This window comes from Halichoeres trimaculatus, unplaced genomic scaffold, assembly GCF_033239565.1.
Source record: "Halichoeres trimaculatus isolate MK-OKI-2021-1 unplaced genomic scaffold, fHalTri1.1 fHalTri1_scaffold_10, whole genome shotgun sequence".
NCBI classification, from domain to species: Eukaryota; Metazoa; Chordata; class Actinopteri; order Labriformes; family Labridae; genus Halichoeres; species Halichoeres trimaculatus.
This window is the reverse complement of record NW_027437187.1, coordinates 37,375,831-37,392,070: the sequence shown is the minus strand read 5'-3', so window position 1 is coordinate 37,392,070 and position 16,240 is coordinate 37,375,831. Positions and strand designations below refer to the sequence as shown.

General features: G+C 41.1%; 1 pseudogene; it reads left to right on the top strand.

Moving 5' to 3' along the window:
- Window positions 1-1,687: 1,687 nt before the first annotated feature.
- LOC141796310 (copine-8-like) overlaps window positions 1,688-16,240 on the top strand; it is a 149,103-nt pseudogene continuing 134,550 nt past the window's right edge.

Here is a 16,240-nt window from a genome sequence, read left to right as displayed (position 1 = left end):
TTGAATAAAAAGCAAAAACATAGATGAAAAAACCTACAACACAAATGGAAAAGCAAAAATGTGACTGCAAAAACATGACTGCAAAACCTACAACACAAATGGGAAAGCCACAACTTGAATGCAAAAAGGAAAACACAAATGCAGAAAGCTACAACATGAATGCAAAAGCAAAAACATAGATGAAAAAAGCTACAACACAAATGGAAAAGCCACAATATGAATTCCAAAGCAAAAAAAAAAATGAATGGAAAAGCAAAAACATAAATGCAAAGGCTGCAGCACAAATGCAGAAGTTACAACATGAATGCAAAAGCTACAACAGAAGAGCAAAAGCCACAACATGAATGCAAAAGCTACAACATAAATGCAAAAGCACAATAAAAATGCAAAAGTTACAACATGAATGCAAAAGCACAATAAAAATGCAAAAGTTACAACATAAATGCAAAAGCACAATAAATATGCAAAAGTTACAACATGAATGCAAAAGCTACAACAGAAGAGCAAAAGCCACAACATGAATGCAAAAGCTACAACATAAATGCAAAAGCACAATAAAAGTGCAAAAGTTACAACATGAATGCAAAAGCACAATAAAAATGCAAAAGTTACAACATAAATGCAAAAGCACAATAAATATGCAAAAGTTACAACATGAATGCAAAAGCAAAAAATCATGACTGCAAAAACATGACTGCAAAAGCAAAAAAAAAAAAAATGCAAAAGCAAAACCATAAATGCAGCACAGACTGAGAAGACTGCAACACAAATGTAAAATCTACAATTACAATGCAAAAGCTACAGTTTAAAAAGTCAAAACATTAATGCAAAAGCCACAATGTGACAGCAAAAACTGATTTATCAGTAAATCTAAATCAGTTTATTTCATCAAATCAATAGTGTTTATTGAAATGTGAAGAAATTTATACCGAGTTAAGTAAAGTGTCACTGTGTAGCTTTAACTGTGGTCAGATTTCACTGAGTGTGTGTGAGGTGTGTGTGTTAGCAGTTAGCTTCAGAGGGAAACACTGTGAATGTCAAACAGCACAGCTGCAGTTTGTTCCTCTTTAAATCTTCCTGTTTGTCATGTTCTGCTGCACGCCTCAACATCCATGGTCATGGTCATCCCCCTGACCATCAGGGCCCTGCAGACGCCGTCCCAGAGGCGTGATCCTGCAGACGCCAGAAACTCTGAATGTGCAATTTCACTCAAGAATAAGCTCAAGTTTACACCCACAGTGATCAAATTAGTGGTAATAAAACCTTTTCTCCATAAAGCCAGCTTTTCTTATGCTGTGCTATTTTTAGCATCATGTTAAGCCTCAGTCTCAGACGCTGCAAGTCAACACAGAGCTTTAAAGCAGGACACCTTGCGTGATTTTCCTGTATTTTTCTGCAGGTTTTAACCCATGCATTTCAATCTCACACCTGTTTTAACAATATATACAGTTAGATTTACAGTGTATGTTCATTTCATAAGATGTGAGCCCGTGTTGGCAGTGAGAGTCTCCATGCTGAGGATCACTGGCTGTTTTCTGAGGAGAAAATGTCATGCTTTCTTTGCCAAGCTGATGCATACAGCACACTCCCACTCAGTGTGTATGCCTGTCGGTATGTGTGTGTGTGTGTGAGTGTGTGTGTGTGACTCAGTTTGTGTGTCTTCCCTCCCCTTCACTCCGTCCTCTCTCCTCCGGAGCAGCGAGGCGCACAGAGAGACGCGACTCAGGCGCGCTGGAGCTCCGCGTCCGCGTTTCTCCCCCGGTGCTTTCCGCGCTTCCAGAAAACAAACAGCTTCTCGTCTTTCCTCCTTTATTTCTGTCTCTCTTTCTTTCTGCTCAGTCCCCTTCCTTCCTTCCTTCCCTCCCTTCCTTGTGTTCCTCTCATGTCGCCGCTAAGGCGCTGGATTCGGGGCGATTTGTGATCGACCAAGCAGCAGCTCGATGAATATGGCGTGTATCGGGGACGCGGACCCTTTCACCGCTGCGATACCTGCCACCAAAGTTGAACTCACGGTTTCCTGCAGGTGAGTTCCCGCTGCGGGGCTGTGTGTGTGGCGCTGAGTGAGGGGATGGATGGATGGATGGATGGTGACGGAGAGGAGCGCACGGAGAGTTGGATGTGAGGGGTTGGAGCAGCCTCTTGGAGCAGGGAGAAAGAGCTCATTTTGTGCGTCGGTTGGCAGCGCTTTGCCTTTGGAGGATGTCCAGATGGAGGTCAGAGTTGACATGTCTCCGCTGCACTGAGACATCTCTGAGCTCTGCTGCTGCTGCTGCCACATGTGGAGCTGAGGGAGTTGATGCTGTTAACAGGAAATAACCGCTTTCAGCGCCTGTTTGAGCTTCTGTGGAGGGGTTTTCTGCTCTCCACTCCAAAGCATTGAACTGCAGAGTGAGGCTGTCACTGCATCCATCCGTCCATCCTGTGCATGCACAGAGCTGGATACTGAACAAACAGACAGCTCAAAGCATCAATCAGCCTGAAGTTTCCAATAATTGATTGGTCTGCACTTTGTTTTCCTCATAAATTACAAACTGTTAGTCGATGGTGGACGTAAATATTTCCCAAAATCAGGCTCATTAGGAAAGTAATGAGCACTCCAAGAGAAAGCAGAGATCGATCTCTTCCATCGATGATCATTCTGCTGATTTATGTCTTGATTGTTGGCTCGATGTAAACAGTTCAGGAGCACAGACGTGGAGGCAGAGAGGCTGCAACTTCTCAACACACTCCAAAAACTGAAAACTTAACCAGTGTTTTTGTCTGATTTCTTTTAGAAATATTAAAAAGATTGAAATTAGAGTCACATCGGCCTGAAAAGTCCTGAAAAATGGCACATTTTGAGGTCTTAGACCCTTTATGGTACGCATTAGGGATGTCCTGGTACTGATTTTTTGCCTTCCGAAACCAATCTGATACCGATTTTGTTGTTTTAAAGTGAGCCTTGTTGGTTCCTCCTCACCTCACTTTACAGATGTTGCAGATGCTGTTTTACTATCATCGCTTTCCAAAGAGACACAGTCCCACACAGGGGACATGTTTGCAACCTGGTTTTATTTACAGCAGCAGTAAAGCGTGACGGTGCTGAAAACACGTGAATCGGTCCCGATCACCTAACGAAACCCGATGCGATTCGTTTAGGAATGGAACGGTTCACAAAATCCACGGTTTGGTTCTTATCACAGTTTTGTTGTCATGGTTTTCGGCTAGTGTACATTGTTGTTGTTTTTTACACTTTTTTTTTTACCAAGTACCCTAATAATCCACTATTAACAGATTATTTTTAATCCATTCAGTCATATATAGTCATGAAATACCTTAAAGTGATACTCTGGGATGGAACAAGTTGGGTCCTATCACAAGGTTTAGGGCAGAAATTCCCCCTACAGCAGTGTTTTTGTGCAGCAGAAGCCCAGAGCGCTCACACCAAACACCCCCTCCCTGCTCCTCTGCAGGTTTCCTCTGCACTCAGACGGGGCCATATTTTACTTGACCAAAAACACAAATAAACGGACTCCCACCAAAAAATCTGATATCGGTCTGCATTCACGCTTTATTTAGAGAATTTTCAGCGTGTTGCTTTCACACAAAAACACAGCTAAATAAGGCTCTAGTTCTCATTGTGTCATAAAACGGTGCTACCTCCGTTGCAGAGCCACAGCTGGCTACGAGGCACTCGCCGCTTAGAGTATCAGTCCACGCGCGCGGCCAGATATAAACAAACGCAGGTAGTCTGCCAGGACGAAGAGATACGATGAGAACTAGAGCCTTATTTAGTGGTGTCTTTGTGTGAAAGTAACGCGCTGAAAATTCTCTAAATAAAGCGTGAATGCAGACCCATATCAGATTTTTTCGGTGGGAGTCCGTTTATTTGTGTTTTTGGTCAAGTAAAATATGGCCCCGTCTGAGTGCAGAGGAAACCAGCAGAGGAGCAGGGAGGGGGTGTTTGGTGCGAGCGCTCTGGGCTTCTGCTGCACAAAAACACTGCTGTAGGGGTAATTTCTGCCCTAAACCTTGTGATAGGACCCAACTTGTTCCATCCTGGAGGATCACTTTAAAGAATGAGGCTGTTTCCCATTTAAAGATCACTAAAGCTGAGTCAAACATCGCTAGTTTCAACAATCCAACTCCTCAGTAAGGAGAGCTGCTATTGGCTGTCCCAGAAGTCACTACAGCCACTAATGATGCTGCTGTTTAATTTAATAATAATCCATTTGCATGTGGTTGTGACAGACTCTATAGCAACATCATAAATTTGTTTACACTACAAATGAACGTTCTTCTGTTCATTCTTGTTTTTTATGTCTAAATATCAACCCTCCTCCTTTGTCTGGGCTGGGGACCAGCAGAAGTGACCATAATGAGACTCACACTTGGTGATTTCATCTGCTGTGGGTGAGGAGGGCTGTCTGTGTTTTGGATAGGGGGATGGGCTCACGATAGCAAACGCTGCTTATTCAGGCGATGAAAACGCGCTTCAACGTCTGATTCTCCAAACTCCAGAAAAGTCGCAACAATTTGGGTCTTTAAAATAAAATCATCTGAGGGTCTGAAATCTAACCTTATGCCTTCCCTGAGGTACACCTTTTACCTCCGTCTTCTCTGCTCGTCATGTAAACAACACACTCACCCAGGTACAACTCTGTACCATTGAAATGAATGGGTCAAACATATTTTATGTACTTTACATGAAGTATAGTAGTAGACCAGAGCCGACAGTGTGAGTCTGAACTTCACTAAAACTGACACCAAATAAAATTTAACGACCAGTTTGTTTTTGAGCAGTGTGTGAACCCAAAGACAGTAACCAGAGTGAATAAAGTAAATTAAAATATTAGAGATTGAGCTTTACGTGTCTATTAAAATGGACATATTTTTTGTAGGCTGAGAGAAGCAGAGTAAAAAAAGTTATTTGACAGTTTAGAGGAGAAAATTGGCCGAGTTGATCCTTGCAAGAAAGTCTTCAAAAAAGGGATTCAGCCTGACCTCCAGAGGGTCACATGACAAATTTAAACCCTGCCATTGGTTACTTGAGGCGTTTTCTCTTTTCTAAAAGTATTTCATGAAAACTGGGATGAATTGTGTAAGCGCTCTCTTGGGTGCAAAAACACCCAACTGCCTTTTTGGGTGGTAAAAATATGATGAACTGCTCTGGAAAACAGCTGATTTTACTGGTGCAAGTTTGTTGATATGCTTTTTTAGTGATGAAAGACCCTTTTACAGTCATTTTTAAATTATCCCAGGACCCCCAAGCTATGGCTCGTGGACCCCTGGGGGTCCTAGGACCTCACTTTGAAAAACACTGCCACAGAGGGTTGGATGTCTGGTTTCTGGAATAAGAAAAAGTGACTTAAAGAATCAAGGATTTTGTCTGTATTCAGGGAAATTACCACTACATGCTTATCTTCAAATGAGATATTTTTCTGGTTTTAAACATTTTTTACCAGGAAAAAAAAAAAAAAAAACTTACTTAGTTTTAACTTTTCGCAGTGAATCATGTGAAACACTCAGGTTCAGGTTTTGAGCATCTTCTCCTTGAAAAATGTAGGTTTCTGGCATCGAACAGTTTATAAATCCAGTGAATGAGAGATCACTAAAAGCAGCTGAGCATTAAAAAATTCAGAAGTGTTTGGTGTATTCGTCCTCTGAAGTGATAAGTTTCTGTCATCCACTTGGGATAAACGTCTCGAAGAAGAAGAATAAAACTTCTGTTCTCCGTCTCTGCCTGAAAGAAGCCGAGCGGCTGATGCTGATGCTGATGCTGATGCTGATGCTGATTCTGTGTTTTAGCATCAGTCTGAGATAAAAGCCTGATAATGTCGGGACGAAGAAGCCGCTCTGATAATGACCTGAACCAGTTTTCAATCCCAGCCTTTGAAGATGTTTCCCTCAAAATGAGGACGCCACCAGCCCGACCAGATGATTGAAATGAAATGACGGCGCCATGAAAGAAAAAAGCCTTTCCTCCACAGAGGAGTTATGAGTCATTTATAATCTCATACAAAGTGCAGCTTTTCAAACACAGTGTCCACGCTGTGACCCGTGTGACGGCGCAGACGTGGACGGGAAGTCGTATGGACGCGGGGGCAATGTTTTGACAAATTGCAGCAACATTTCTTTAATGGTTGTGAAGTGAGTCAGAGGAATGTGCAGTTGTGTTATTTCTGTGTTGGAGTCCAGGAGGAGGAATAACAGAGGAGAGGAGTGACCTGTGATGGAGTGATGATATATCAGAGTCTGAGTGAGGAGAGGAGCGTCAGGATGAGGAGATGAGGAGCGTCAGGATGAGGAGATGAGGAGCGTCAGGATGAGGAGATGAGGAGCGTCAGGATGAGGAGATGAGGAGCGTCAGGATGAGGAGCTGAGGAGCGTCAGGGTGAGGAGATGAGGAGCGTCAGGATGAGAAGCTGAGGAGCAGAGATGATGGTTTTTTTCCTCTTTGGATCGTTCACAGTGATATGACTATGAAAGTAAAGGTTGCAGACCCCTGCCTCGGACTGTGATGGATCCTGTTTTTACAAGTGTTACAGCCCTGATGGTGTGTGCTGACTGCGAGTCTCTAAACCAAGGGTGTTCAATCTGTGGCTCTGGGGCCTCATGTGGCTCTTTTGACTCCTTTACGGTGGCTCCTTGTATCTTTGAAAAATATTATGGAAATGAAGAGTTTTTATTTTTCTGCAGAGGGAGTTAATGATTAAAGACACTGACACTAAATAAAATCATGGGTTTACCTCTTGCAATAAAGCTTTCAATTTTTTAAAGATTTTTATAAAGGTTTGTGAATATTTTGCAAATCTTTTTTATTTTATTTTTTATTTTTTTAATTTAAATAAATAAAGAAGTTCAATCTTTTGGAGATTTTGCAAAATTTCAAAATTTTTGTTTCAATTTTGGTTTGAAATTTTTGCAAATTATTTGAATTCCATTTTCTTTTTGCTTTTTTGATTTTTTTTTTTACAATTTAAAAAAAATTGGCAAATTTTTGAATTTACATGTTATTTTGCAAATTTATGAAATTTGGGCATTTTTTTTTTTTTTTTTTTTTTTTAGAAATTTCCAAAGTGTTGAAACTCTGAAAAATGATGGCCCTTTTTTTAAATGACTTTTTTTTTATGTTGAAAATTTTTGGAAGTTATTAATATTCATAATTTTTTGCAAGTTAATGACATAAAATTTTGTATTATTTATTTTTCTGTAATATTTGAAAATTTATGAAAAATATAAGAGAAAGACATTGCATGTAGAATTTTATGAACATAGAAAAATTCTTGTTTAGATAATTATTCATTAGATTTAATGAATTTATTTTGAAAATTTTTGAAATTAAAAAAGTTGAATTTTTTTTTATGTTATTTATATTTATGAATTTAATTAATTTGTTATATAATAAATTTTTATTTATTCATTTAAATATTTAAAAAATTATAAAAAAAAATATAAGACTAAGATATCACATGTACAATTTTATGAACACAAAAAAGTTCTTGTTGAGATAATTATTCACTAGATTTTCACTATGTAAAGACTTTCACTCATTTTTTGTCTTTATAGTGAAGATAAATTAGATTTTGTGTCTCCTGAATGACTTTAATCCAGGTGAGCTGAGAAAAAATGGCTCCTATGGAAGTGGAGGTTGCAGACCCCTGCTCTTAATCTTTTCGGAGAGATCCCGTCCCTCGGTGACAGACCTCCCTTCACTCGATAAACCCGAACCAAACAGACGGATTGACTAACCCGTCTGACGTCGTGCATCAGGAGAAAATCCCTCGGCCTGCTCCAGCAGCGGCCGTTTGACTGACTGTTCACTCCTCATCTGACCACAAACACACAAACCTGCAGCTCAGCCTCATGCGTGGACGCCAAACGGCGAGCCCTGCAGACCTTTGCAGAGTGTTTTTGGTAAAAAATGTCAGTGTTCACATGTGTGCGGCTGTCATCTGATCTGAGCACTCCACGGCGGAGAGATAGCCGTAACCTTTGGGCACAAAAGGTAGGAAGTGTATCCCGTCGAAGAATTGACGTGTTGTGATGGCGGCTGTATTGAAGCCGGACGCTGACCCGCTGAGAGGCCGGTCGATGTGTCACAGCCAATGTTGCACTTTCCACGGGGAAGGTGAAGAAAGAGACAGACAGAGTTGTTGGAGCGGAGAAGGAATTCTGCACAAACACAATGTGGAGCAGGAGACGGCGTAGGAAATGGCGCTCGGGGTCAGACGCAGAGAAAAGGCAGCGAAACGTGATCATTTCAACAGGTCAGCTGATGTTTTTAAGTGATTTGAGATGTTTGCAGCCTTTTTGGGGTTTACTGTGATTTACCGAAGTCACCGTTTCAGGGTACTGTGCAACAAGGATGGGGGGTTTGATTAAAACATTACACCGTAAAAAAAAAAAAAAAAAAAAAAAAAAGTAAAATAACAGTAAAATAGGAGTGAGTGAGGAGGGAACACAGAGAATATTATACCCTGCTGTACACTGAGATGTTACACTGCAGGGGGCATAGACTGTCTGTGCTCCACATGGCACAGACCGGCTGTTTGTGTTCTACGATACATGCTCCAATTGGATTATTTGTACTTGTAAAAGTTTTTTAAATGTAACAGAAAAAAAGCATAAACAACACATTTTATGTTTTTTTTCCATTTTAAAATTGGCCATCACACTGTAAAATCACTGAGTACATGGATCGTGCCATGTTGAGCACAGACAACCAGTCTAGCAAGAGCTCTAATCTGACCCCCTAAATGTGTCCAAAAACTCAAAAAAATCGGCGCACACCTCAGATTCGGCCAAAAATTTGATGTAACACAAAAATTGACCCCAGCATACCAAAATGTGCCTTCTAGCGCCACCTAGGCACACTAAAACAGCTCTCAGTGGCAGTAGGAATGTCATAAAGAGATCAAACCAACATCAAAATGTTTGTCTCAATAAGACGCACAAATCATACATTGACACCCCTGACCTATCTCAAACAGGAAGTCGGCTTTTTGCCTTTCAAAGTAAAATTTAGCTACATTTTTGGCCCTTATTCAAAAATGATCTCCTCTTAAGCCGTAACTGGTATCGGCTTGAAATTCACTAAAATGACAGAGTGGACCCTGCTTTACAAATGCTCTGTAGAAATTTGTTGTTTCTTGAAGAGTTTTTGAATAGCAAGCCCTGAAAGTCGGTGAACCTCAAAGAAGCCGTTTCAGCTCCTCCCATTAGAATGAATGGGAGAGGAGGATCCGGCTCCACACAAGTTGCAGAGTTTGGGCGTTTAGACTAAAAAGTAAAAGTGGTACAGCTTTAAAAATGACATGGGTGGATTTCTGACAAATTTTATGACAAAATATTTTGATTTTTAGAGACATTTGGTTAAAATTGTGGCAGCTATGAGGAGACGTTTCACTCCTGCAGCTTTAAGTTTTTAAATGTCACAGGATTTAACTGTTTAAATTTCTTCATGAATTCACTGTAGTTTTTTTTACAGTGCAGTCCCACCCTTCTTGTGGTGTGGAAACCTTTCCTGACCATTCTCGGTGTTTGGCACAGACAGCAACATCTACAGACCTCCTTCTTCCTGTGTGTGAAAGCTGCTTTGGTCCCGGTGGTGCTGCTTTCTGCTAACTGAGTAAACTGATCTTTAAATTAAGCAGCATCTAGAGAACGACCGCTCCGAGGCTAATTTGGATATTTTACACCAGAGGTTTCAAACTGTGAGGGAGGAGAGGAGGAGGAGAGGGGGGAGATGGTGTGTGTGTGTGTGTGTGTGTGTGTGTTGAACAGTTGGGTCTTACAGTCTGGGATGCTGATATCGCTGGGTTAACAGTACAGTCAGAGGCCCATCAGTGTCTGTGACACCCTATTAAAAACTGTCTGGACCCAATCGCTGCAATTTGTGTCAGAATTTGTCGTCCTTGGAGTCATTACTCATAATCGTCTGACTTCCTCTGCCCGGGGATATCATTATCCCTGATTAAAGTTTGGAGGAGGACGCTGCTGTAACTCCAGAACTTCTCTGAGAATCTTCACACATTTAATCTTTTCTTACGCGTCGAGGGAACCACGGATCATTTTCTGGATTTGTTGAAAAAGGGATCTGCTATCTGCTAATTCAGAGCAATTATAACATCCATAGGCCTGTCATTGCTGCATGGCTGCGATTACAGTTTAAGTGTTTGAGGTGTTTACTTGACCCAGTGGTTAAAACACTTTAATACCCAAGAACTAAGAAGACAAACACTTCTCTTCTTCTTGTATTTTTTCTCTTGTCCAAATGGTCGAAGAGTTACAGTAACGAGAACAGCTTACATTGATTGAACGCCATTGCTCGTGAACCCCGCCCCACTTCCAATATGGCCGTGCTAACGGATTTACTGGATTCCCAACCCAGTGATGATCCTCTCCTGGTTCATGTTGGGCAGTAAAAGCTCAAACCCGCTGACTCCTGGTCTGACTCAGTAAGTTTATGGTTGTGGTCAAAATAAAAACACCATCTTTGATTTATTCTGAAAGTCACTGGCTGATTTCAAGGTAGTTTCCGTATACGACTTCCTGTTTGGTTCAGGATCTTCGGTTCAGCTCCTCAGAGAGGAAAGTCTTTCTTCTTTCTCATTTTGTCTTTTTATGTTGGAATGCCAACCCTCCTCTTCTGTTTGGGCTCAGGACCGTAAAGAGATAAGGATATGCACGGTTCATATGCATGCAGTTGCATGCTCCGGCTGCAGCTGCGAGCAAGGGGGACCTGTTGAGGCCCACAGTAGTCGCTAGTCACCAAAAGAAAAAAGTCACAAGAGGAGCCTAAAAAGTTGCAGCTCTGACTTGCCTTTTTCTCTGTCTGTCTTAATTTGAGCTACTTTAACCAAAGTGATTTTAAAGTGGGCGACTTTCACTTTCACAGGAGTGAATTTCAAGTGCTTTTACTCAATCTGGCTTTCAAGTTCTGTACACACCACTGCAACCTGATGCATCATCCTCCAACACCTTCAGTCGACTTTTAGAAAGATTTAAAGAGACCTTCTCCGTCAGGCTTAACGTCTCCTGCAGCATCACATCCTGAAATTGAGATGCTGTGGCGTCCTGTTCATAAAAACACTGCAGCTGTGGTAACATCTGGCCACACGCAGCTACAAAAATAAATCTGGTTCACAAATATTTCAAAGATAGTTTTGTTAGATTGTTTTTATTTTACTCTCTTAGATAAATTTGGTTAGCAGTGTTCCTTGTTTCTGTGTCCTAATAAGAGAGAATAAAGTTAAATGAAGGGAATAAGAAAATTCTTTTTTTTTATTACTATTTTTTTTTCTCAGAATTTCTTTTGCACAGATCACTTCCACATTGGAGTTAGGTGGCTTTAGCATTTCCAGTTTTGGAAAGAAACATTAGAAAGTGACGGTAGACGGTGTTTTTGATGGCAGAGATTAAATAAATAAGGTGTTTGCTGGCATTGCCTCAAGTTTCTGTTAATGATAAACGCAGAATCGTCCGAGTATCTAAAACAACACCATGTAGCAAGTCGTATAAAGGCTTTAAAACCTGTGTCTTTACTTCTTTGGAGCTTTGAAGATAATTTGCTAACAGTAGCTAGCCTGAGCTAGAAGACTTACTTTTGTGTAAAGTAAGTTTAATCATGTTTATATACCTCTGACTTCACGTGTTTGTACTTTTATTAAAGCATAAGTGAAAAACTGGCTACAAGAGATCTCCTTGCTAGCAGTTAGCATACATCAATAAAACTTTGGTTTTCAAGCAAAACTTTAACAAGTGTAATAGTCTTGCATAGGACATTTTTTTAAATCCATTCAACAAGTTTTATAGCTCGTAATCTACCAAAAGCAAGATAGAGCACTTGGCGCTAGCTTGATGCTAACGTACATTGGAAGTTGCATTAATATGCTAGTGGCTTGCATACATCGATTAAACTTTGTTTTTCCAGCAGAATATCATCTTTCATCGCTAAACACACCACTCTGCAGTGACCATTAGTTTACATACTACCTTATTTTTAACTGAATATACGTCATGCTAGCTTGTGCAAAAGGCCTATTCTGATTAATATTTGCAAATTTATTCAAAATATAAAACTAAGAAATCTCAAGAACAATTTTCATTGTGAGGATAAAGTAAATGTTTTTGGCTCCTGAATGACTTTAACCCTCCTTCGCTCAATAATTCTGACTTTTTTCCCTGGAAAAAATAGTCAAAAAACACTTTTTTGGAGATTTTTTTTTTTTTGTGCCTTATCACCATAGTTTTTTGAGCTTCCAGGACCTTTTTGTGCTCCTTGCTTTAAAATCTCTGCACAGACATTGTGATTCTGCACACTACGCCGTGAATTTACCGCAGAGCGAGTTGAAATTCAAGGAGCCGCTGTCGCTGGATGTTTATAAATCTAACGCTGAAGACTTTGAAGCAGCTAGTGGAGCTTGTTGATGCTTTCAGCTTATTTGCTTTCACATCTTGCTCCCATAGTTTCTCTGTTAGTGCAGGTTTCAGCGAACAGCTCTGCAGACGCTCTGATGTCTGCTCTCTGAGCTCTGGCTGTTGATTGTTCACACTCTGGAAGTGTCAGGAGGTAAATATCAGCGTGATGGAGAGGTGTGGGTGCAACAGGAGATGTTATTTATTATCAGATCATCACTACAGGATGAACCACTCTGAAGTAATACGTTTATTTCACCGGAACATTAAATATTAATTAAACAAACAATTTGAGACCCAGGAGAAGCTGAAAACTTTATTATTTAGCTAATGAGAGCCAGGAGTATCTTTTTACTAACAGAAATCTTAAAATTATCCAACAGAACAAATAAACAAAAGCAGATTTTTCCTCCTTGCATCATGCGCTCATCATCCATCACGTTCATGCTTCCTGCAGCAGTATCATCTCAGATTTCCCGCCCTCAGATGCTTAGATTGCAGCTTCCTCCCCTCGTTAATGCTTGAGTCTGTGTGTAATGAACACAGGCGCAGAATGATTAAAACTACAGTTATGTCATGAGGGAGATTAGCTTCACAGTGTGTGCTCTGTTATAATAAGCTGGAAAAAAGAGGAGCGCGTCCTGGAGGTACGGCTTGTTTATACAATGCATCACTCTCTCAGTGGGCTTATTGTTCTTAATGGGGTTTTTCACACCTATTGTTTCATGTGTTTCCACCTGACTCCACTCCTCTGGTTAATTTCAGGGCTGTTGGTTTAATGCTCAGGAATGAAAACTCAAAGTTCAGGCACACACTGTAAAAAATGCCGCAGTTAAATAACAAACTGAAATACGGGCAGTGATAACCTGTTATTTTACAGAGCATGTACTGTAACTTATTTTTACAGTATAATACGATATATTGTATTACTGTATATGTATGTTAAATAATACCGTAGTTTTACAGCAAAGTAATTTTTATTATGATGATATTTTGTATCTGACTGTCTGTGCTCGAATTTAACCTCTGGCTCTGGAGTGTTATTTTAAAGGTAACAGAAAAAAACAAAACAAAACAAACACGATCTATCTGTTTCTCAATTAAAGAATTGGCCAAAATTGTACAAATCATCAGGTATATACTCTGCGCCATGTGGAGCATGGACAGCTCTTCTGAGCCATGAAAGTCATAGACTGCAGTTTAGTGCCATGTAGAGCACAGACAGCCAGTCAGTGCCATGTAGAGCTGGACATCTGTCTAGTGCAATGTCAAATACTGATTGTCTGTCTGCGCTATGTGAAGTATTGACAGCTCTTCCATGTCATGTGGAGTAATGACAGCCTGTACATGTTGTTTGAGCACAGACAGCTTGTGTGTGCCATGTTTAGCATGGACAGCGCTTCGTGCCATGTAGAGCAAGACATCTGTTTAGGATAATGTCAGGCGCAGGTAACCTTTCAGTGCCATGTGAAGCACTGACAGCCTTTGACAGCATTGACAGTCAGTGACATGTGAAACATTGACAGCTCTGTAATGTCATGTGGAGCAATGACAGCCTGTCCATGTCGTTTGGAGCACAGACAGCTAGTCTGTGCCACGAAGAGCACAGACATCATTCTGTGCTATGTAGAGCAAGACATCCGTTCAGCGCAATGTCAAGCACAGATAACCTTTCAGTGCCATGTGAAGCATTGACAGCTCTCCCATGTTACGTGGAACAATTACAGCCTGTCTTTGTTATTTGAAGCAAAGACAGCTGTTCCAAACCACTAAACACAGACAGCTGGTCCATGCCATGTGGAGCACAGACAGCTGGTCTGTGCTCCACATGGAGCAAAGACAGTTTGTGCCCCCTATAATGTTATATCCCTATATTTACCAGGATCTCATATCTCCACTGTGTTTCCTCCTCACTCACGGTTACAAAATACCACAACAACAAAAATGACTAAATAACGGTTAAATATTGACAGCGAGGTTGAATGTATTTTACTGTTATTTTATAGTGACATTTTTACTATTATTTACTATTTGTTATTGAAAAATATCAGGATTTACTTATGAAATTTCTTCATTAATTTACAGTCATTTGTCACAGTGCAGCAGTCATTTTTTACCTGGACTGAACATGTAGGTTTGACTTCTCCTCCGCCATTTCACCGCAGCAAAGAAAAGAGCATAAAAGCAGCGGATCAAGTCGATGTCATGCAGCGGGTCCAAACCGCAGGGGGCCCAGTGGGGGTCACGCTGAGTGGCTGCTTTAATGAGTTTTTGAAGAAGTCATTGGGCCTAATTAAGACACCAGCCAGCCACCGTAGCTGAGCCTGGTTACCTCAGAGAGCTGCCACGGCTCCATCACATTACTAACCACCTCACCTCCTGCCCCCGCCGCTCCTCCACTTTCATCTTTTGCATAACCGCTCGCCTTCATCCTCTGATTGCTCCGGACGCTTCTGGAGATGTTCAGTTGATGAGGAGTGTCTTTCAGCTCAGCTCCTTTTATTTCAGCAGAGGGAGATTTCTTCAAACGTAAAATCAGACGGTAATCTCAGGGAACAGCACATTACACATTCAGGCTGTAATTTGTGTTCTTTAATGTTAACATGCATCATGTTCGTGTGATATCTCTGAGGAACTCTGCTTTTAAAACCCTTCCTATCCTCGGCTTTACCTCAGGAAAGATCACCTCTCTGAAGGTTAGACCAGTCCAGAGGATTCTCTTTCAACAGAGTTCATGATTCAAAGCTCATGTCCTGTCAATTGTTGAGGAGAATAACCCACTTTGTGCTGTATTTTACGTATTAGTCTCCCTGAAGAGGAACAAACGCACACAAAGCAGGTTTAGAGACATTAATCAGCAGCGAGCATGCCAGGATGAAAATGCCAAGAACTGCAGAGGTTTCATCTTACCGGGCATCCTCAAGTGCAAAATCTGAACCTGTTCTCGCCTCTTTTCAGGCATTAAAGAAAAATACAGCCACTCTGAATCGTTCCTCAGGCGTTAGGGTTTCCAGCTAAATTCTAGGGTGCCATTAGACGTCTAATGTGGACGTATAGAAAACATTAAAAGATGCAAAACTCAAGTCTGTGAAGAAGAGTGAGCTCCTTGTTTTTCTTTGTTTATATGCAAATAATCTGAGGGAGCTTTGTGCCTTTTTCAGTCTTAATTTTGTCCTTCTGGTGCCCCTGTAGTATCTTCATTACATGAGTAATTAATGTTGGTCTGTACGCCACAGCTGCCTCTCAAATTCTGTTGTCCCCAATTAATTAAATATAAGTCAGTGAGAAGCATTGTCCCAAACCAGATTTTCATCAGTGTTGTCCACGAAAGCAGCGTCCAGCTGTGAGGAAGCTATGAGACGTTTACCACATCGTAAAAAGTTTCACTGTAAAATAACAGTAAAATACTGGCTCTGTATGACACACACAGCCAGTCCATGTCATGTGGAGCACAGACAACTGGTCTCTGTGATGTTGAGCACAGACAAGTCGTTTGGTGTCATGCGGAGCACAAAAGGTCATACCAAACCATGTAAAGCACAGACAGCCGGTCCGTGTCCAGTGGAACACAAACAGACTGTCTCTACCTTGTGAAGCCCAGACAGTCATTCAGTGTCATGTGGAGAACAGACAGTCGTTCAGTGTTATGTGGAGCACAGACAGTCATTCAGTGTCATGTGGAGCACAGACAGTCATACAGTGTCATGTGGAGCCCAGCGTGTCATTCTGTGTCATATGGAGCACAGACAGTCACTCAGTGTCATGTGTAGTAGAGACAGTCATTCTGTGCCACGTGGAGCACAGACAGTCACTCAGTGTCATGTGGAGCACATTCAGTCAT